At 46.1% G+C, this 21,861-nt stretch overlaps 1 protein-coding gene across 3 annotated transcripts in view; it reads left to right on the top strand.

Moving 5' to 3' along the window:
- The window catches only part of ZBTB38 (zinc finger and BTB domain containing 38), a 155,076-nt gene that overhangs the window by 78,378 nt on the left and 54,837 nt on the right, over positions 1 to 21,861 (top strand). Inside the window, exon 6 of one of the 3 annotated variants that reach the window (XM_062213951.1) lies at positions 7,463 to 7,528. The gene's annotated coding sequence lies outside the window, so the exon portion shown is untranslated. Of the gene's footprint in view, positions 1 to 7,462; positions 7,529 to 21,246; positions 21,357 to 21,684; positions 21,775 to 21,861 lie in introns of those variants that run through there. The other 2 variants (XM_062213979.1, XM_062213960.1) reach the window with 2 other exon arrangements.

Genomic DNA, 21,861 nt, shown 5'->3' with positions numbered 1-21,861 from the left:
AGTCGCGTTGCCATACACCGGGAGAAGGGAGACCTGGAGTCCAGTCTTGGTCTGCCTGTCCTAGGAAGCATACTTTTTAGCATCACTTTCAGAGCTTGAAGGGCACTCTCCAGGGGCAAAAGGAGCAGATATTAACATACAGTCATTCATTAAAATGACACCTGTAAAAAATTCTCAATAGTTGGGCTTTTTTTAAAAGTCCATTCTTAAAAAATCATTTTTAGAAGGTTTAAAAAAAATTTTTTAAATTTCCATCTTATTTGAAAGGCAGAGAGACAGAGATAGGCACAGAGAGTTGTTTCATCATTCACTCACTGCCCTAATGCCCACAACAGCAAAGGTTGGCCAGGCCAAAGCCAGGAGCCCATGTGGGTCTCCCATGTGGGTGGCAGGGACACAACTACTTTAGCCATCATCTGCTGTCTTCCAGAATAGCTAGAAGTTGGATTGAAAGTGGGGAGCCAGGAGTCCATATCCCATATTGGAATGGCTGGGGTTGAGTTCTGTCTCTGCTTCTGATTCAGCTCCCTGCTAAGGTGCCTGTGAGGCAGCAAATAACAACACAAGAACTTGGATCCCTGCCACCCACAGGGGAGACCCAAATGGAGTTCTTTGCTCCTGGCTTCATCCTGGCCTAGCCCTGCCTGTTGTGGGCATTTGAGGAGTAAACCAGTAGATGGAATCTCTCTCTCTCTGTGTGTGTGTGTGTGTGTGTGTCTGTCTGTCTGTCTCTCTGCCTTTCAAATAAATGAGTAAATAAAACATTTTTTAAATGTGGCAAGTTAAGTCGCCACCTCCAATGCTGGCATCCCATATTGGAGTGCCATTTCCAGTCCTGGCTGCTCTGCTTCTGATCCAGCTTCCTGCTAATGGGCCTGGGAAGACAGTGGAAGGTGGGTCAAGTGCTTGGGCCTCTGCACCCACGAGAGAGACCTGGATGGAATTCCTGGTTCCTGGCTTCATCTTGGCCCAATCCTGGCTGTTACAGCCATTTGGGAGAGTGAACTAGCAGATGGAAGTTTGTTCTCTCTCTTTCTCTGTCATTCTGCCTTTCAAAACAAATACATCTTTTAAAAAAATCCAGTACATGTAATTTTAAAAACTAGTAATAAAGTATCTCTGGGTAGAAATGCATAATACCTAATCAGGTTATCTGTTCAGGAGAAAAAAATGTTCTTTGTAAGTTGAAACCAGGTTTACTTGAGGGGTAGGGGCATCCCTGTGTGCCATATAAGGCCCATGAAGTCACTGGGTATGGCCTTGCCAGAGCAACTGCAGGCAGGACTCGAAATTCAATAAATCTATAGCAGGCTAATTTTCAAGTTGATAATTTTGTATGACACATGAATGATGTTATAAATATCCAAATGGCCCTTGGCAGAAAAAAGGTTTCCCACCTCTGCTTTAATTGATAGTTTTTCACAGTCTAACACCCTGATAATTTTATTCACAAATGTCAAAATATTAGGTGTAAAAGGAAACCAGGGGCCGGCACCGTGGCTCAACAGGCTAATCCTCCGCCTTGCGGCGCCGGCACACCGGGTTCTAGTCCCGGTTGGGGCGCCAGATTCTATCCCGGTTGCCCCTCTCCCAGGCCAGCTCTCCGCTATGGCCCAAGTGCTTGAGCCCTGCACCCCATGGGAGACCAGGAGAAGCACCTGGCTCTTGCCTTGGGATCAGCGCGGTGCGCCGGCTGCAGCGCACCGGCCACGGCGGCCATTGGAGGGTGAACCAACGGCAAAGGAAGACCTTTCTCTCTCTCTCTCACTGTCCACTTTGCCTGTCAAAAAAAAAAAAAAAAAAGAAACCAGGGGCCAGCACTGTGGCACAGTAGGCTAAGCCTCTGCCTGTGACACCGGCATCCCATATGAGTGCCAGTTCTAGTCCTGGCTGCTCCTCTTCCTATCCAGCTCTCTGCAATGGCCTTGGGAGGCAGTGGAGGATAGCCCAAGTCCTTGGGCCCCTGCACCCAGGTGGGAGATCTGGAAGAAGCTCCTGGCTTCTGGCTTTGGTTCGGCACAGCTCTGGCCATTGTGGCCAGTTGGGGAATAAACCAGCGGATGAAGACCTTTCTCTCTCTGCTTCTCCCTCTCTCTATCTGTAATTCTACCTCTCAAATAAATAAATAAAATCTTAAAAAAAAACCAGGAAACTAGCTGTAATTTTTGATACAGCAAATGGGTAAATTTGCTTACTTAAGTGTGTGATCGTAGGCAAATCACCAGATCTCTCTCCGCCTATGTTCTCACTTGTAATCTGGAAAAGATGGGACTTCACAAGATGACATCTTTGCTCAGACAACAAAGTAAGCTGTTGCATTTATTTTGCTTGGTAAAACATTTCTAAATTATGACAAATCTCCTACCAAATTGCCACTCTGCTCTCTAATATTAACTCCCCAGCATGGTCTAATTGATTCTTCCTTTTAAAAATTAATTTTATTTATTTTCATTTTATTTGAAAAGTGTAGGGGCAGGGAGAATGAGCAAATGCACTTCTATTCGCTGGTTCACTCCCCAAATGCCCACAACAGTCAGAGGTGGGCCAGGCTGAAGCCAGGAACCAGGAACTCAAGCTGGGTCTCCCGTGTGAGTGGCAGGGGCCCCAGTACTTGAGCCATCATCTGCCACCTCCCAGGATGCACAGCAGCAGGAAGCTGGATAGAAGTAAGGTTGCTAGGACATGACCAGGCTCTCCAGTTGCTACGCAAAGTGTCGTCCCTGTCCTCCTACCAAATCACGATAATGAGGACAAGGTTTGAGGGTGAAGGACAGACAGCTTAATCTGTCAACAGATGAGGACAACAGCAGATTAGCAATCTTAAACACTACTGTCCTGCTTTGTGAGGGTAGTCTGGGGTTTTTACTGAAGCTGCAGAGAAGAGGGGCTGGTTTCACACAACATACAGGACGAGTAGCGCATCTTCAGGGGAGCTGTGATAAAGGCCAAAACTAGTCAGCCGGGAGCCGAACCTGCCACAACATCACTGCTTAATCTTTGAGAAGGTTTGTAGGTGGAGAGGTTAACTCTGTGTTTGACTGGGTTGCTCTGCTCTGGCTGCCTGGAATAGAAGACCAGATAAGAGTGAAAGCATTCCCATGGTGTGGATGAAAAAGAAAGCCAACAACTCAGCCTTTGAAACATAGCATAAAACCTAACATAGCAGAGCACAACATACAACACAGCATAGTGCTGTGTAACCGTGGCCTGAAGAACGTAACTTAGCTGGACTTAGAGTAAAGCTTGCACTGTGGCATTCTGCTGTCTTGTGTTGGATGTATGGCAAGAACCAGTTCCAGTACTTTTTTTTTTTATCACCTGGTTTCCAGTTACACAACATGGGATGCACGCATCCCAGTTAGCAACTTACGTGCTGCTCCAAACATTTGCCATTCCTCGTCTCTTATTTGGACTTGTCCACTTGCTGGGTCCAGCCTGCCTTTGGTTGGTGGCTTACCAGAGGTTACTAACATCAGGGATGGAGTGTGGATGTGGGAAGAAGCTTAATCCTTTTAGGATTGGTGGAAAGACCCAGGCATGGCACCTGAGTGAACTTAGGTTCGAATCTCAAGTGCTGTTTACTGTGTGACTAGTAATCCCCATTCATTCCTCACCTAAAATTGAGGATAATTTATACTCACTTTGCAAGATTCTTGGATTAGACTTCAATAATATAACCTTACTAAAAGAGTGAGTAGGTTCTCCATAAGTGGTAGTGATTACAGACTTTTAACACTGATCAGCACAGAAAGCAGAAGTTCCTGCCCAGAACTCCAGGCAAGATGTAGATGTTCCAAGTAGCACTAGGCTTTCCCAAACATTTCAAACAAAATATCATGCACAGACATTTTTAGTCATGGGCAAATTCAGTCACCATGGTGTTGCCAGGAATGAGTACACACTACAGACAGAGGTAAACTCACCTCATACAAACGTTGAAACTTTTCAACTTCTCAAAATTTAAGCCAAATGGTTCTGTTTGGTCAACATTTTATTTTTTAGAAGTTCAGTCAGAATAACCTAACCTAATGACACATTCACCCACAAATGTGGACTATGTTGGGTGTCAGAGAAGGCCAGCAGTAATTTTTAATGCAGCGAATGGCGTAAAGAAATGTGCAAACCCATCCAAATGTTTATAAACCGAGGATTCCTCTGGGGCTCAGTGCTCAATTTTCTTTTTTTTTTTTTTTAAACATCGAGAGTCAAGCTTTGTTCATACTTGAATTCTGTGCTTTGCATAAGCCATGTAATTTAACCGTAACCCACAGTACCAAAAATAACAGTAGCTCAGCCTGCAGAACAACAAGTCGGTGAGCAAGTAAGAACGTTCGTTCATCAGTGCGAAACACTGGCCTTCTGCATCCTGCTCCTGCCAGACTGTTTTGGGTTCCTCGTGCTCGACTTGTCAGAGTGGCAGAGAAAGGCTGAAATTGTCATTGTGGGAAGGGATTTGTCTTTTAAATGCATAGGTTGGTGCACAGGGCCTGAGGAGGTCGGTGAGGAGCACACAATCTTTAACATCGTAAGCGAATGTGTCCCTGGCCACTTGTAGCCGTGACGGAGCGTAAGTAATTCAGGCGCGAGCCCAGTTTTTAAAAGTACAAAACAGGATTTGCTAGTTGAGATGTCTGCCTAAACAAGCTCAGCCCTCTGAATACGTTCCACTGCGGTTCCTATTGTTTAACCCAAGCAGGTTTGGTAAGTGAGGGCTTTGGAACCTCACAATAAACCAACACGTGGCTTTTAGGCTCGTTGTGACAGAGAGTGGACAGAGAACCCCACAGGGAGGCTTGGAAGCTGCTTGCCCCGGCTTCTGGCTCGCCAGGACCAGGAGGAGACCTGACAGCATTTACCACCCTTCCCTGTGAAGGAGACGGGAACGCTACTCACTCACTGCCTGGGAGCCTGGTGTGCATTGCTGTCCTTGTCACTGTCATTTATTACCCCAGACGGAGGAGGCAGCGACTTAGCTCTATGTGGCCAGGGTTGATTCCATGCCACGTATATGTAGCCTGTGAGTTTTTGAACATGACTAGCTTGCAAGTATCATGAATGGGGACTATCTCAACAAGCACGAGGGGCGTCTGGCATCTAGGTGTGCGCTTCCGCCTGCCCTGACCCCAGCCTAAAGACTCAGCTTTATAGCCAACCGGATGTTAAACTGGTGCCTTGTAACTCAGCGTGAGACTCTCTCTAATTCTCGACCCCCATGGTAAAGGAGGAATTGGCCTAAGGACACTCCATTCTAATTTTCTGCTGCTGTCAATGCTAACCAGAGCTCACAGAGCAAGGATGTGGGGGGTGGGGACGATGGTTCCACCATTGGTGTTACACCAGGAGCTGGTGTTTTCGTTCAAGCTACATTTGTTTCGGGAGTAGTTGTGGGAGAGAGATGTGCTCCAAAGAGAAGAGGACCCGCGGTGGTTCAGGTACGACCCTCCACCCAGACAACCCAACAGGCAGACATTGTAAAGTGTACGGGGTGGAGGCAGGCCAGGTACTTTGTACTCATTAAGCTAAAAATCGCTTTTGTTCTGGGGTAAGGAGATAGAATGAAAGCCAGAAACAAAACATTCAGTTGTGAAACCTAGTACCTAAGTTAAGGTGCTCAAAGATCTTTTCTCCTTCAAAAAGATTTCTGGGGGACTTGACTGTTTTTCTAACCTGATTGTTTTCAGTCAATCCTTATAGAAGATAGAGGCACTGGAGAACCAGCAGCCCCCAAAAATATTAATTCATTTTTTTCACGTTAGAATTAATTAACATTAGCATATTCAGTGATGCAATAGATGATCAAAGATTTTTGGAGAGATAAGAAGAAAAATGTCAATACTAAATATTCAGAATTAGTCTCAGCATTTGACAAAAATGTTGGCTAATGTTCAAGATCTAAAGGGGGGGGTGATATGATTTCTTTGTAGCTCAAGAAATATAGTGGAAAATAAGCTGTTTTAGTTCCTTCAAAATAAAAGATGTCATATTTTATGCAGCAGAGCAAATGAAATGCTTTTCTGTTTTTCACCTGCCGGCAGGATCGGGAGACAATTTTTCTAGCAAGCTGTGCTGTTTTCCTCTGTGGGGATATGGTGACACTGGTTTTGTAGCAAAACAGTATTTGCTTATTAGGCATTTCTTTAAAATCCTGAATAAGCAGCTCTTTCAACAGTTTTTTGTTCTACATGTTAAACATTTCATTGCAATTTCAGCTTTAATTGTGTGTGTGTGTGTGTGCAGGCGCTCGCATGCGTGCTTGCACGCGTGTTGGAAGGAATAAAGGGGTGCATACGAATTCTTGAAGGATTTTTACTTAAAAAAAATCCTCACAATTGTGTATGGGCATCTCTACAGAAGGTGATTCCAATTCATTACGTCTGAGCACACTAGGTCCCATCAGTCTGGAGCAGCGGGGGTAGGGTGTGGTGTGGAAGAAGACATGAAATTTGGTGTTGGAGAAGATGAGATTTAATTTCCAGAAAACATTTCACTCATAAAACGGAGAGCAGCCCAGTGTCAGCCCTGACCTCCTGTGTCAATGGCATGGTGCAGGCGTAGCTAAAATAAGCCTGGAAGTAAAACAAAGAAACACTGCACCTCAGCACTCCAGGATAGCTCTTACAGCCTGCACATCTGTAACATTTGGGATTCCTATTAGTGGCTTGTTGCTTTAAAATTTAGCTTTTGGAGGGAGGAGGAAGAAGAAAAACCACTGTGCATTTTCAGTGTGCTGAACACATGCGGTATGCGGCTGTAAGCCTTAGTATTATTTAGGTCAGTATCCTAAGGATAGCTTTTATCGTTTTTGACAGTCAGCTATATCCAAAGGAACTCAGCATCCATTTTTGTTTTCTGTACTGATTTTACTTTGCTTCTAAATGGAAGAAAATTCATTCACATTTTAATACAATTCTGTGTGAGGCGGTATCTGCATGCAGTTCAGTCCTGCAGATACATTTAGCAGGCTGCATTTACGCTGCTTGTGGTTAAAGGTTACAGCACAGATACAGACAGCTGATCATGCATTCTTCTACAAGCCTGCCGGCACCATTTAGGATGCTGAAAAATGATCTGGAAATGCTATCCGCTTTATCAGAATGATTCTTTACTTCGCAAGAGCTTAACAGTTTTGCTTTGGTTTTGTTGTTGCTGTTGTTGTAAGCAATTCTAGGAAATTAGCAGTCTATAAAATGCACCCCAGACCAGATACATACTTGTATTGAACGCTTTCTTGGAGAGGAGGACAGGACAGTGTTCACTGCAGCTTGTTTTCTTCCTTAGCCAAAGGATCGTTTGCTCCTCAGAAGCAGAAGGATGTGTTCATTGTGCAGCAGCTCTGCTCAAGTCTCTGAAATGCCTTCTACTGCCTGGGTGCAGAATTTGGAGTTCGCTAAACAGTGTTTGGTGATTGGGCTCATCTTGCATCACCAGTTGATGACATTTTTCTTTGTTCCCTCCTACCCAGTTGAACCAAGACTCTGAGGCTGATATGCAATGTCACTTACAACATTAATCAGATACTGCATTTAAGGTGAGCTGTCCCTTGCCTCCTCCTTCGCTAGTGCTCGTGTGCTGCATGCAGTGCGTGTCTTGCTCCTGTGAGCTAAGATGGCAGGCAGGATTAGCCGTGCTTGGGCTGTGTGTGCGTGCTGTGTATAGAATTCATTACACGTTGCCTAGTGTTTCAGATGTGAGTATGTAAATGCTCTGTGTGCCATATCATCTGGTAGCGAAGACTTGTTTTTGCCTCATTACAGCCGTAGATATTTCAGCATCACCTTTCATTTCCGATTCATTTGCTTTTGGATGTTTGCTTTTCATCACATTCAAAATACGATCTTACCTTTTTTTTTTTTTTTTAACAAGGCTTAACAAAAAAACTCATAAAACCCTAAAAACAAAAACAACAACAAAACTCTGCTACCAGATGGTGTCTCCCCTTTCTTCTTGCATTTGCTGTCTTTTAAATAATGTATGTTGCATTGTTAATTAATGTGAATATCAAATTAAACACTTGAAACTTCCGTGTTTATTATGCAGGTAGAAGGCAAGGTGGAATCTATTTTTAATTCTTGTGCCCTCCATCGTGGGCAAGCAACTTGGGCTCTCACATTTGTATTTTCACTGCTGGTACCCGTGGGTTGATTCTCAGCAAACGTGACAGTGGCCTTTGCAGTGGTCAGCTCCGAGCTTTGAACTCTGAGAGGAGGAAGGGAAAAAACTCAACACACCACCTCCTTGGTCGCAGCCTCAGAGAAACCTTGGATGAGAAACTTCTTTTTTCAATCCTGTTTTCCTGTTGATAAATTCAGTTCTCGTGATCACAGTACATTCAAGCTGTTCTGCGTGTGATTTTTCGTGTGTGTGGCAATTGCTTCTAAAACTTGTGAGTAAGAAGACGGAGAAGTCAGTTGGTCTCCATCGCTTTACATAAAAATGGCCGAGTGTCTTGTCCTGCTAGCACTGCATTAAGTGACACACACACAGGTAGGTTGAAATTTGCATGTTTTATAGATTATTTTGAGCTCTGCAGCAATAACATTAGATGCATTAAAATATGGCTTTTAAAATACAAAGTAAATAAGACAGCTGTAATCTTTTTGGGGGGAGGATATTAAATTGGGTAGCCTCTCCTATTCAGATACCATATAAATATGCAGCGCTTATAAATTTATAAAATGATACTGCTATAAAAGTGAGATGCTTCCTTTTTTAAAAAAAAAAAAGCATATATATGATAGGTGTGGCGCCATTACACAACAAAAGAATTTTTTGAAAATCTGATGATTCAGCTTCATTTGAGCTTGAAACTAAAAATAAATGGGTTTGTGGAGATAATTTGAAAGCGCACAAACAAGCTTAATAAGAAACATTAAAAATATTTAAATTTTCAGAAACGGTCTTTAAGCGTGTTATATATGAAAGATAAAAATGTATATGCTTTCAAAACCAATTTTAGGTAGTATATAAGAATAAATATACAAATTTTATATACATATAAAATGGGGGATGAGGAGTTACAATTTTAAAAAGGGGAGATATTAAATATAGACGGCCCTGGAAGAAGATATCGGGCTTCACTAAATGAAACCAAACCCCTGGAATAGCTCACTGCAGACCATACAGCTGTGCTTCTGTAAGAACCAAATTCTGGCACTTTCCAAATAATTTCATCAATCCTTTCCTTTAAGCTTCTCAAATATATTTTAGTTTCAAATTAACACTGGGCCAGAATCTGTTTCCTTGGTAACCAAATAGTATTTAAAAATGCAATAACAGATATGCAAAAGAATGTCTTTTCAAAGGAAACCAATATTTAGTGAAATTTTTGCAGTTCTTTTTCCCCTCACATAAGATCTGAACTGGCTTTAGATGTTTTTAAATGCCTTCTGCAAGCCTTAAAAATTAAGCCCTGCTTCTAACCCTACAGAGAAAGCTTGCACGGTGACAGCTTCTCTCTCTCTCTCTCTCTTTCCTTTGTGCTCAATACTTTCAAAATTAAGGTTTTCTTTGTAATGTGCTCCAGAATGCAGGTCAATGTGTACAGAGGTGTAGTTTCATTATCACGAGTTCACCAGCGCCACTGAAACAAAAGGTATCTCAGAAATTGTGAGCACAGAAAATGCTGATGCTCTTGTTTGCCCTGATCCTCCATTGGGAACCTCAGGGCTCTCCATAAAGAAGGACGCGAAGCCAAGCCTACCTCTCCAAGGAGAAGGCACACTGAGCCTTGGTGGCAAGGTCTTGCTGGGTAGTGTGTTAGACCTGAAGCCTCCCTGAGGTGTGCCGATGTGAACGTGGAGATTCAGAACCATTGTGTCAGTAGTGGCTTTGTCTGAGATTCCCCAGCCCCATGTCTGAAGTTAGACCTCTTACGGGCTAAAGGGGTAAGGAGTACTGTTGTGTTGTTGTTGTTGTTGTTATTGTTGATGTTTTGAGGCCAACTAAAATATTTTACTGGCTCACGTCTTTCTCTGGCTCAGTTATATTAGAGCATAATTTATCTCACAGTGATTTCGTTTTTCTGGCTTGCCATGAAATGTTCTTCCTGCAACACCTCTTTTTAGGGGGGGGCTACTTGGGAGCCATTTTCCTTCTTGTCTGTGACTTAAAGTGACTATGTACATTTTGAAGATAGTGTCATTCAGGATAAACCTGATTCAGTGTTGCCTATTTCTTTTAGTACTGGTAGCATTAACAGTGGCAGGGGGATCAAGCTGATTGTTCACTCTTGAGCAAATAGTGAGCCAGCGTTTGTAATTAAAACACTACTGCTAATCACAAAGATTGCAACTGCAATGTCTTCTTTTTTGATAGGCCAGAACAAATTCATCATTTTGAACCCATTTGAATCTTAATTACAAGATGAAATGGATTCAATGCAGTTGTTTACCATAAAAATGCAACAATATATTTCTTCTTTTATAAATCCTCCATCCTTTGGTTTTTAACTCAAGCATGGTTACGTCATCTTGTAGGTTTTCAAACCTAATGATTTTTTTTATGGCATTATTCATTTATGTTGCTCTTGGTCTTGCCTAAAAGAATTTTAAACACAATTCAAGGAGCTAGAAGGCCAAGTAAGACTGTTGGGAAGTATATTGTACCATTGTCATTCTAATAAATAGACCAGTGAATGGAAGAATAATTACTATTTATTACTTTGTTGTGTTTCGTCTTAATGCTTTGCCTTCATATTTCACAGCCATGTTAACAAGGCACAAAGCTTTTCTAAACTTACCCATTTACAGTTATTACTGGATTTGTCAGATCAGTTGAAAACGTTTCCTGCTGATTGTAGAGGATGGCACTTACCCCATGTCTTTGTTTCAGTTACTGAGCTTAACCCATTTACACTCTCTGGCTAAGGTGTTTGGGGCAGGCCAGAGCAGGTGCATCAGGAGGAATGTGCAAACAACTGCTTTGTTCTCACCAAAATGAGATGGGCAAATGTGTGGTTTTCTGCCTGAGTGATTTATAGTATAAAATTCTCCACTCTCTCTTTTTCTTTGAAAAATGGGAAATATTTGCCCAAGCTTGAACTCAGTGAGACTACCAGCATTGATCTCTTGCTACCTCAGCCATTTACATGGCTCCCTATAGGGGAATTGGCAGCCAGATTGTGCTGTTGAGCTCTTCACTGAGAAGAATCTAGAAAAAGACCTAGCATCTTTCTCTTTGGTACTCAATTGTGCTGACTTGTGTTCTTGGTACTATGTAGTTCATCTTAACAGGCTCCTCCCAAGGAAAATGTTCTTCTTATCAGCTTTCTTGGCAAACACGTTTATGAAGCACCTACTGTAGTTAGGAAAATTCTGGAGGTTTAGACGAACAAGACAGACCTGCTACCTGCAGACCTGCCTCTGGTATGGCAGGGTGTCATGCGGGGAGAGTAGGCAAAAATAAACATGTCAACACATAATTGAAGAAACCAGTGTAAAGAAGAAAAATAAAGTAAGATAAAAATCAGATAACCGCGAGTGATGCATTGTGGGGAGGAGAGGTGGCAAGGAAGTGGAGCGCGGCATGCTGAGAAGGATCCAGCCAGGTGAGGATCTGACAGTGGCGTGACCAGACGGACGTGTGCACGTGCTCCAACTGCAAACTTGCCTTGCTTTGTGTAACTGTCCCTGTCTCAGAGCCGCGTCTGCCCGCTTCGCGGTGGAGCCTAACTCAGCTCGACCTCACCTGCCGCAAGAGGGTGGCCCAGTGGCGGGGTTCTGTGTGCAGCTGGATTCGTTGCCTTTGAGCCGGTCACCACCCTGAAGCTGTCGGAGGTGCAGTGAACCTGGAGCCATCGCAGCCCTAGGTGGTGATGAAATTCTGCCGCAGCTTCAGTGCCAACCCAAGAAAGGCCTCTCCTCTCGGGACAAGGAAATTTCTGGGAAGCCTTTGGCTTTGTTTTGAATGATAACTCAGGAATTGAAACTCAGGGAAAACACTGAGATAGCCATTTAATTGTCTTCAGTGGCAAAATAGTGGAAGAGTCTGTCCCCACCTTACCAGTAGACAGTCTTTGTCCTAAAATGCCTCCATCCACAGTCAGGGTTTTTCGGGTTTCACTAAAACACTTTTGCTCTACAAGCATCTTTTTCTGTTGGCAATGTTCTAAAGATCTTACCATTTACAGTGATTTTTTTTTTTAGTTAGTGCAAAACGTACTAAGAAAATTCATCTTAAGAACCAGAACTCTCTTAGGATTTTTAGGTTAGTCGGCTGATGGACGCCAAAGAACAAAGGGGTGGGTTTGCTCTACAAGTTACAGAGTGTAAGGCTTTTCCATGCCTTCTAAACGTTTTGCAGGCACCTTCTGAACTTGAGTCATAGTTTAGCAGACTCTGCCTTTCACAGTTGAAGTGGCCTGGCCAGCTCCTTAAACTCCCTTCGGTTTTGAGGAGCTCGAAACATTCTCCTTCATGGAGACAGGCTTGTTCTTGTCCTTTGTAGTGCAGTGTTGCCGGGCAGTGGTGGAGGGGACTTCAACAATTCAATTCACTTCTCCAAGCCTTCATTGAGCATCTACTATGTGACAGACCCTGCTATAGCCAAGGCAGAAAGAATGGCATGGTCCCTAGGACAGTCTGTGCAGGTTCCCACCCAAGACTGGAGCCAGGCATGATTGTGTGTCCCCCCTGATGCATGCTGTCCCCTGGTGGCCTCTGATACATTTCTTGGGGGCCAGCCTTCAGGGTGGGGGCAGTGCCGCCAACGGCAAGGACACGTCTTCACTTGACTCTTTGTCTTGGCTCCTAAGAAGCCGCCGTCTGCCTGGCTGCCCTTCTCCAAGCTTGCCAGGTGACCTCGCTAACGGCTGCCACTTTTGCATTCATGAGCAGATGTTAAGTCGAGAAGCTCCTGAATGCAAACATTTGAATTTGTGATGCAGGCAAGACGCTTTTGCCTTTTCGCCTTCCCTGGTCGACCATGGGGGTCTCGCAGCGGGCTGTTTCTGGGCAGCAGGTAAGTCAGAGGCTGGTTATCAAAGCAGTCGTCTTTGTTGGGCGATCCCAGCATGCCACTGCCAAGGCGCCAACATCCCACTGACCAGAAGGTCCCTCTCTTGAGCTTGTAACTGATTTTCCATCTTTTCCTTTCATGGCTTCCCTGCTTTGTCACTGTTCCTACTCCGAATTTGAGACTAGCTCTTCAGGCTACTGCACTCACCATGTTAGGCCCATGGAGGGAGTTTGTTTTCTGGTACTGTTTTGTTTTTAAAATGCCAGTGTGAATGTTCTTTCTGTGTTCATCAAAGGCAGTGGGGGTGGGGGGACCTTCATTATTTGTTTTATATAATAAAATAACCCTCTTCCTTACCCCATGGTCATGGCTGCCAAATGGGTGCTTTGAAATGTCTTTTCCATTTGCCTGCTAAAATCTCCCACGCGGCTGAGGCCTTGCTCTAATTAAGGCCTCACAGTCCTGCCCGTCTTCCCCAGTGCTAAGCACGATGCCGAGTCCCTGCCCCCGGGGCCTTACAAGCCAGTGAGCCGAGAAAACAAAAGCCACCAGCTGAGAATGTGGTTAAATCCCATAAGGGCAGTGCCCTGGTAATTTTCCCCCCCTTTTCTCTTGCTTCCTGTCCTGAACATTGAAAGAGTGTCTAAAATTCGCAGGGTGTTGGAGAACTGAAGTGGCAGAGAATGGGCCGGTGGTCTGAGCACCAAGGGAGTTGGGGGCAGAAGACAAATGGCATGGCCAGGACGCAGCCAGAGCAGACAAAGGAGATGTGGCCCCACTGTGCCACACCCTGAAGCTGGGGCTGCCAGGCTCCAAGGGAGAAAGCTTAGAGCATTGCAACACAAAAGGCCCAAGGGAGCCTCTGCTTCAGCTCAGAGGCTGTGATGTTCTGTCAGGCTCCGGTCACAGCGTTGGCCTTGTCACTCAGTCGCCGACCCACCTTGCGTTCTGTGTCCTGAGAGGTGATCTACCCCAGAGTTCCCGGATGTTTCCATTTCCATCCCAGCTCTCCTTGTCTACATGCTGAGAATGCCCCAGGAGCCCTCAGCCCTGTCTTACTCCAGCAGATCTGGATTGCACCGTACGTAAATGAACTGAACAGACTGTGGATGTGCCGGGAGCAAGCCCAGGCGGGAGACACACCCAATCTGGATGCTGCAGATGGCAGAAGCTCTTTGTTCCAAAGTCGTGTTAACGTGCTGCTCTGCCTTTAGAGCCCCCAGACCCACCTCTTCCTTCCTCTTCTCCTGGTCTGAGTGCCTGCTGAGCCATCCCTAAAGGATATTCTGATTGTCTGAATCCCTCAGACTCCTGGCAAACCGCGCGGGGGTGACACACGGGTACAGAACACTGCTGTCACCCCTGTCCCTCTTGCTGAGCTGTGACAGGAGTTTAAACTGCAGATCCCAGCTGTCATGTGGACATTAGACCCTTCTGAGTCTCTCAGCAAGGGGACTGAAGCTGTGACTTCTCCAGGTCGCTCAGAGAGTTAGGTGGCAGGGCTTTGCGTGACTCCAAGTCCAGAGCTCCTTCGGCTAATCCAAGCTGCTTTGACTTCGCAGGGGAAGCCCAGTTCCAATCCAGTGGCTGTCAGGCTTTTGCAGTCAAGGGTCAGACAGTAAATATTTTAGGCTTTGTGATGTCAAAAGATAAAATTTCAATAAATTGAGTGTAAAGATCAAATTGGCTTTTGCTAGCGACTTGTGAGTCAGGCAGCACCCCGTCTATAAAAATAGAAAAATACTCCACTGGGCCTGGCAGCATGGTTGGTTTTCCTAAGTCAGCTTGAACAGGAACAAGGAAAGAGCACGGTACAAAAAGCAGATTGGTTAATATCAGGTTATTTCAAGTTACATTCCTTATAAGGGTTGAAGACAAGGGGACTTCCTTGTCATGTTGGCTATAACTGGCCTGTTTGAGGATTCCACTAGAATCTTTCTCCTGATTGCTCAGAAGGTCAGATAAACAACTATGCTTCAGTTTGGTGACATGGAACTTTCAGCATAGTGACTCCATTTTGGTTGGATCTGTTGGGCCTGGTACAGGAACTCATTCTAAACCAATGGCCTCCAGTAAATTTTATTTAACAATGAGGCTAGGCAAAACTGAGGATATTATGTAGGCATTTATATAGCAAAGGAGGAAGGAAATTTATACAAATTTTGTATTGATGAAATTCAAAATGTAGTCTATAGTATTAGGAATAGATATACAGCCTTAGATGCAGAAATGATTGACTGTGGCTGTGTCTCCATAGAACTTATGTCATTGGAATTTGAATGTCATGCCATGAAATATCCTTCTTTTGGCTCCTCCCCCAACCCCCAATCATTAAAAATATAAAACAGGGCAAGCATTTGGTACAACAGTTAGGATGCTTGCAATCCATATTGGAGTGCCTGAGTTCAAGTGCTGGCTCTACTTCCATTTCCAGCTTCCTGCTAATACCCTGGTATTAGGTGATGCTTCAAGTACTTGGGTCCCTGTCACCCATGTGGGAGACCCGGATTGAGTTCCAGGCTCCTGGCTTTGGTCTGGCCCAGCCCTAGCTGTTGGAGGTATGTGGGAAGTGAAGCAGCTGATGGAAGATTTCTGTCTCTGCCTTCAACATACATTGATAAATAGATGTAATTTCTTAATGTAAAAATCATGCCCAGCTTGTGAACTGGATCAAAACAAGAGACAGGCTGGATTAGGCCCCTGGGCTTTGGCTTGCAGGCCCATTTTCTAAATCAAAAACTGCAAACTGGGGCCCACTGACCAGATAAGCCCATGCGTACGAAGGTACCTCCAGCAGTTTGTGGGAAAACAGAATTAAAAGATACATTTATTTAGGTGCAGACATTTTATGCATTTTTTTTTCGTAATACACATTTCCCACAAGCTTTTTGAAGACGCTTAATATGTTTTACTTGACTTCTAACAGTAATTTTTACTGAATTAGCCAATATTTTTGTTTTCTAAGTTTGGGGTTGTATTACTTTTTTTTCTTTTTTCCTGATTACAGAAGTAATATAAACCAACTGTGAAATAATCCAGAATGTTAACATTTTGGCATGTATCATTCTGGTCTTTTATCTAGGAACAACAAATTAAAAAAAAAAAAAGATTGTATATTTGAGAGGTAGAGAGACAGAGTTCCCATCTGCTGGTTCAGTCCCCAGCTGTCAGCAATGGCCAGGCAGCTGGGAACTCAGTCAAGATGTCCCATGTGGGTGGCCAGGACACAACTTTTTTCTTATTTTAATTTACTTGAAAGGCACTGACAGAGAGAGAGAGAGAGATCTTCCATTCATTGGTTTACTCCCCAAATGGTTGCAATGTCTGGAGCTGGGCCAAGCCAAGGCCAGGAGCCAGGAACTCCATCAGGGTCTCCTATGCAGATGGCAGGGGCCCAGGCACTTGGAGCATCTTCTTTTGGTTTCCCAGGTGCATTAGCAAGGAGCTGGGTTGGAAGTGGAGCAGCTGAGACTCAAACCCAAACCGATGCTCATATGGGCTGCCAGCGTTGCAGGGGGCAGTTGAATCCACTGTGCCACAACACCAGCCCCACAGCTTTTTAGCCTTCACCTACCTACTGCCTCCCAGGGTGCACATTAAGCGGGCAGCTGGAACTGAGAGCAGAGCTGGGACTGGAACCTAGGTACGCTCATATGGGATGCAGGAGTCCCAACCAATGTATTAACCACTAGGACAAATGCCTGTCCCAACTGGTGAATTTTTTTTATGGTTGGGATAATAACTTGTAGAAATATTTGGTAGCAATTTGCATATTTTCTTCTTATCCACTTTATATCATAGCATGAACATTTTATTAACATAGCCTTTTAAATCTTTGCTATGAAAATCTTAAGCATTTGTAGAAGTAGCATAATGAATCCCCGTTCTTCAAGAATTGTCAGTTGTTGGCCAGTCTTGTCTTCCGTAAATCCCTTCCTGTATTATTCAGAAGCAAATTCCAGACTTCATATCATTCAATCTCTAAATACGTCGGTACGAGTTTCTAGAAGATAAGGATTCCAGGAAAAACGCTGTTTTCTTTTCTTTTAAAAAAAGACTTATTTATTTGAAAGTCAGAGTTACACAGAGAGAGGAGAGGCACAGAGAGAGAGAGAGAGAGGTCTTCCATCTGATGGTTCACTTCTCAATTGGCTGCAATATGCAGAGTGTGGTGATCCGAAGCCAGGAGCTTCTTCTGGGTCTCCCACGCGGGTACAGGGGCCCAAGGACTTGGGCCATCTTCTACTGCTTTCCCAAGGCATAGCAGAGAGCTGGATCAGAAGTGGAGCAGCCAGGTCTCGAACCGGCACCCATATGGGATGCTGGTGCTTCAGGCCAGGGTGTTAACCTGCAGTGCCACAGCGCCAGCCCCAAAATGCTGTTTTCTTAGGAAAGAAATGCTGAGTATAAAAAAGAATGAAGGCAGCAACTTTCAAGTGGTTCAGGAAAAAAAATGATGATTGATAAATCAATCAGAGGATTTTTTTGTACTATTTTTGCAAATAAGTTTGAAATACTTCCCTTTTAAAAGATTTATTTATTTATTTAAAAGGCAGAGCTACAGAGAGGCAGAGGCAGAGAGAGATTGTGTAATTTACTGTTTCGCTCCCCAAATGGCTATAATGGTCAGGGCTGGGCCAGGCAGAAGCCAGGAGCCAGGAAACTCCATCCTGGTCTCCCACATGGGCAGGGGCCCAATTACTTGAACCCTTTTCTGCTGCTTTCCCTGGCACATTAGCAGGGAGCTGGATAGGAAGTGGAGCAGCCGGGACTCAAGACTGGTGCTCATATGGGATGCTGGCATCACAGGCAGCAGCTTATTCCACTGTACCACAGTACTGACCCCAGTTTGAAATATTTCTAAACACAGTGGGATTTTACTGTTTTTTTTTTTTTAAGATTTTATTTATTTATTTGAGAGGTAAAGTTACAGACAGGTCTTCCATACGCTGGTTCACTCCCCAAATGGCCACAATGGCAGGAGCTGTGCAGATCCTAAGCTAGGAGCCAGGAGCTTCTTCCAGATCTCCCATGCAGGTGCAGGGGCCCAAGGACTTGAGCCATCTTCTACTGCTTTCCCAGGCCATAGTAGAGAGCTAGATGGGAAGTGGAGCAGCCAGGACTTGAGCCAGCACCCTTATGGGATGCCGGTGCCTCAGGCAGAGCCTTAGTCCACTGTGTCACAGTGTTGGCCCCTAAACACAGCAATTTAAAAATAAAAACTACTCAAAAAGAAAAATAACTACAATACCATACCATCTCAACAAATAACAGTAATTCTTTTCATAATGTCCAATATCCCAGTGAGCATGCAAACCTGCCTAGTTATGTCATTTAGAAAATTTTATTCAAAAGATGATTTTTTTAAAAAGGCCCATTTAGTACAAGGAATATTCTCTTCCATTTCCCTTCATCTATAGCTTTCTCTCACCCTGTTCATTTTTGCTATTGCTACAAAACTTTTGTTGAAGAAACAGCTTGTTTGCCTGGAGAATTCCCTCCGTCTGAAATCCAATGACTGCGTCCCTTAGTGCTGTTTTACATTCCTGTCTCAGAGTTCCTGAAAATTGGTAGTTACATCTAGCGGCTTGCTCAGATCCAGCTTCCTTTTTCCCTTTCGAAGTGTTCAGCATTTCAAAGATTTTACATAAAAACCCGCATTTGGACTTCACAGGCGATTTCTGCAGATCCCCTAGTCTCAACTGGCAACGGTTGGTGTGGGGCTAGGGCCCTGCCTACCTCCCACCCCGCTTTAGGTGCCAGCAGTCTGGCTGCTGCTCCCCGCCCCACCGCCGGCAGGCCCCAGCTCACACCCCCCACCCCCCTCCAGGAGCAGTGTCCACATTCATCCGCCAGGCTCCCAGAGGCGTCGGCACTACTGAAGCCCAGGCCCTAAACGCTGCCGCCGTGCAGAACCTCGCACACACAGGCCTTGCAGGATTCCCGAGAATGCCTGATGGGGCAGAGATAAGCGGCCAAAGAAGGGGAAGGAAGCCAGGCGTGGGACCTGGTGAGCACTCGGCAAGAGGACCTGAGAAATCGCACATTAACAGAGCTGCACAGGGGCAGGAGGCCTAGGAGGTGCCGAGTTATAGAGTCCTAACCTGGCTGGGAAAGCAAGGCCACAAGTGGATTTAAAGAGACATCACCTCGGTGCGTTGCCTGGCGGCATGGTAATAGGAACACTGCAGAGAACGAGAAGGGGGCAATAAAGCCCACGTGGCCAACAGCCCTAGTGTGAAAGCTGGAAGCAGGCAGTCGTGGGCCCGCGGGAACCTCACGGTGGAACTCAAGGACAGCCCGGAAGGCCCTGCACAGGGTCAGGAGCCCCAGGAACTTAGGAGAGAATCTTCAGAGTCTTGGGTTTTTTAGATCGGCACACGCATTGAAATACCGAGTGTTATGAAGAAAGACTCAAATACATCCCAGTTAGTTGCGGGGGGGAGGGTGGGGGATAAACCTTTACAGAAAAGAACAGAATTGTGACGGAGTTGGGACGTTCCTGGAAATTTCCAGATGGTTCCCCATACTCAGAAGAATGATTAAGAGAGAGAATCTGCAACGGGGTATGAGGAAGAATGGAAAATTTTGAAGGACTGGCTGATTATGTAAGGTTGAGGCTGTGGTGTTTCAAGCTGTTGCTGTGATATTTCAGTGATTAATAACAATTTGGGGAAATCTCCTCGCTTCTGGAGAAACATTTGGCTTCAGGGAGAAAGAAATGCCACTGTTTGTGAATTCCCAAGTGGTTGTGAGGGGCCATTCACTTGCTAAGCCTCTTAGGGAAGCCAGAGCCGCTTTCGCGCTTAACAAGCTGTTGACAGCAGCTGATCAAGGTACCACCTGGAACACGTTAGCAGCACAAGAAAGTGGGCCGGAGAGTCAGACTCGTGCTTAAACCCCTCTGTGTCACTCCCCATGTGACCCTGGCAGATGACCCATGGAAAATTTCTGGAAGATAAAGGTTATTTTATACGTGGCATCCATGACTCTCACTGCCTGGATGCTACGGGCTTAGAATTCCGAATACTTAACTTCCAGGACCAGCAGCCACAACAGCTTGCAATTACAGAGCACGAACTGCATGCCAAGAACTACCGTACATACTTCACACGTATTATTTAATTCTCAGAAAACCCTGGGAGACAGGCACCAATATGTGTATCGGTCCCATTTCATAGATGAGGAAGCTGAGGCAGGGAGGGTGATGAAGTTGGGCTTTCAACCCACAGAGCGGCTGAAACCAAACGCCCCGTTGTCTTGCTCTCCCACTGGCTACCTGCCAGTCACAGGGAAGCCCAGAGAACAGAACCACCTGCCGGTACCTCCCAACCCCGGTTCTAAATCCGGGTGCCTCAGTTTCCTCCAAATAATTTTCTGAGTGCCCAAGAGGCTCAGTGGAAGCGTGCAAACACGCAGTGAGACCACGAGCACCTTCATGTCGGAACCCATGATCGCCACAGGTTCACTCAGGTTTGGCGGAAGCTCTGATTGGCAGCTACAGATACAGAAACATGGCAGGGGTTTTGTTGTTGTTGTTTCGGCGGGATGATGAATCATTACTTGCTAAAGGCAGCTTAGTGGGAGACCTTTGTGTGCACGTGGCCCACGGTGCAGAGAAATCGAGGCTGCCCGGGCTTTGAGGACGCAGGAACTGTCGGCCTGCATGTGCGTGCATGTTGTCCACCCCGCCAGCCTCCAAAAACCGAACTCCGTGCTTAAGTTACACACGGTTCTTTCATTTGACTTGGAGTCAGCAGTATATGTTTCCTTTTACTATTTAAACTTTTACTGGCCTGGTACTTAATACCGGAATCTACTCCATGCCTCAAAATCACAACAGGCCCCGGAACGGAGATGCCGCATTGCAAGCACCCATTCCAGGCTAAAAGCAAGCTGTAAGCCACACAGAGAGGACCCTTCGCAGTCCCTTCCTGCTGTCGCCTGGCACTGGCTCTCTTCTAAAGAAAATTTTCAAACAAAGACAGTAGCGTCAAAACACAGGGAACACCGATGACATTAAAAAAAAAAAAAAAAAAGCGAGACCCACGTGAACATTAGTGCGCTGGGCTGTCAGATCCAGAAGCCGAGTTCGTGGCAGGCCCTCCGTTTCAGTGACCAGCCCTGGGAACTTGGAAGAAAGATCCCAGCGGGCAGTGAGTGCCCTTTATAGTTAAAGAACGGGCCTAAGGTCCTTGGCATTGCATAGCTTTTAACCTACCTTTGGAAAAACAGTCTGGCCTCCCCCCACGGCGGGAGGAAGACAGGTGACACCCCATTCCAGAGAACTGAACGCCCTGAACACCTCACGGGATTTTTCTGTGTGCCACGCGCTTGCAAGCGTGTGGAGTTTGGGTCGCGAGCCCGGGGAAAGCCCTGCGGCCCCCGGCCCGGTGCTGACGGTGAGTAGGCTCCATGGCCCTGAAGCCCCACCTGGGCTGCCCTGGCAGGTCCCAAATGGGGAGGTGGCGGTGGGAGGCGGCGAGGGTCTCGTGGGGGCCCCCTGTGGCCCTCTGCCTCGGGCCTGGGGCCTCGCGGGTCGTCGTGGGGGCCCCGACCGCCCTCCCAGGCCGCGCCCGAGGCGCGACGACCCCCTTCCCCCGCGCTGCCCCCCAGCCCGCCGGCCTGGGGGTCGGGCCGACCTCTTCCCGGACGGGCTGCGTCCTCTGCCCCGCGCCGGGGGCGGGCCGGGCCGGCTGAGCCGAGCCGCCGGCGTCCATTTTCTGGGCGGTGCTGTGCGGCGCTGCGACCGGACTCGCGGGTCCGGAAGCGCCATGGACCCCCGGGGGGAGCGCGCTGGCGCTGGACAAGCCGAGTCCTGTAAGTGCCCTTCGCAGGGTCTCGCGCAGGGCCGGGTGGGCGAGGCGCGGCCTGCGGGCGCGGGGCCGGGACCCTGGGGCGCGGCCG

The sequence above is a fragment of the Lepus europaeus genome, chromosome 2 (genome assembly GCF_033115175.1).
Source record: "Lepus europaeus isolate LE1 chromosome 2, mLepTim1.pri, whole genome shotgun sequence".
NCBI lineage: Eukaryota > Metazoa > Chordata > Mammalia > Lagomorpha > Leporidae > Lepus > Lepus europaeus.
Note: the sequence above shows the minus strand (reverse complement) of the source record. Positions and strands in the feature narration are given on the sequence as shown.